We start from the raw sequence: 1,494 nt of genomic DNA, 5'->3' as shown, positions 1-1,494 counted from the left end.
TGCCACTGACAAGGAAGGGAACCTCGGGCTGGTGACGCACGTCTCTGTCTGCTTCCTTCTCGTCCAGTCTCCTCTCCCCTCTCTTTACTCTCCCAGCTCTCCACCTTCAGTCACGTTCTGGGCTCACATTCTGCATCTCGGGAAACCCAAACCGAGACACTGCTTCTGCGGAAATGTCTATGCAACTCACCACCACTTCCCCAAATCACCTCCTCCTCCGGGTTATGCTACCTTGGTCTGGGGCATCACCTTTTTCCTAGACAGAGCCAGGAATCGAGCTCAGTCTGTCTCCAGTGTCTGCGAGACTTTTCCTTCTTAACATCCCTGAATCCATGTCTCCTTTCTTCCCTGCTCCACGACCTTAGTTAAGACCCTCATTGCTCCACCAGCTCCTCCCTTGGCCTCCCAAGTCCAGTCTTCTCTTTCTCCACCCACACTTCCCTGAGATGGTTTCTAAAATGGCAACTGGCTTGTGTATTTCTCCTGATTCAAATCTTCCCAGACCTCCCTATTGCCTAAGGAAGAAACCAAAGCCAAACTCACACACTCTTCCTCAGATCCCGGCCTTGTTCCCTGGTCCTCACTCGCTGCCAATCAGAGCGCCTATCCAGTGCCATGGCAACGGCCCGTCTGCTCGTCCATCTCAACTAGACTTTTGCAGGAAACCAACATAAATCTTGGTCCTCACTGCACCCCAAGACCCTAAACATCACCCAGCACATAACAGGAACCACATATACACACCTGAGTCAGTGAGTGAAAGGAGAAATGTTTGAATACGACGAACTCTGTCCCTTCCCCTAAATTTTGCTGTGCACTTAAAACTGCTCCAAAAAATTTGTCTTCACCCCCCAAAAAAAAAGTTTAAGTGGCAGAAGAAGCTCATAGATTATAAAAAGATTTGAGAGATATTTTGATTTAAAAAAAGCAACACCAGCCAGAAACTAGAAAGACTAGTATTAGTCAACCTTGGGCCGGAAGAAAATTCCAAAGGTTGGAGGAAAGGCAACAGTCCGGCTTTTGTGAGGGACGAGGGTGAAGTCCGGGGCACCATGTGGAGAGCGCAGCTCAGCTACAGGCCTGACGCGGGCTGCCAGCCGGGCGGCCGCCTGGCTCAGTGCCCCCGGGGCCACCTCTCCGGCTCCCCGAGCCTCTGGCGGGAGGGGTTCCAGCGTGCACTCCCGTCCCGGGAACTCTATCTGAGCAGCTCCGCGGGGACCCTGAGCAGAGCAGGCGGGAGGAGCCGCCTCCAGGCCTGCAAGCGCCGGATCCAGCTGCAGCCGGAGGGAGACGCGTGTCCACGTGACTCCCCGACGACTCAAGGCTTGATGTGAAAGGTTATTTATTAGAATCTCTCCCTGGCGTTGGACGCCGCCCTTCACGTCGGTGTGTGCGGTTGTGCAATCCTCCAGCCCTATAAAGGCGGTGACCCTGCCGCCTCTGGAGCCTCTGGAGCCCAGCCTCCCCTGAGCCTCCCTCCCCGGGCCTCTGGCC

The sequence above is a fragment of the Bison bison genome, unplaced genomic scaffold (genome assembly GCF_000754665.1).
Source record: "Bison bison bison isolate TAMUID 2011002044 unplaced genomic scaffold, Bison_UMD1.0 scf7180017864362, whole genome shotgun sequence".
Classification (NCBI taxonomy): Eukaryota; Metazoa; Chordata; class Mammalia; order Artiodactyla; family Bovidae; genus Bison; species Bison bison.
The sequence above is the reverse complement of the archived record's forward strand: the minus strand, read 5'-3'. Positions refer to the sequence as shown.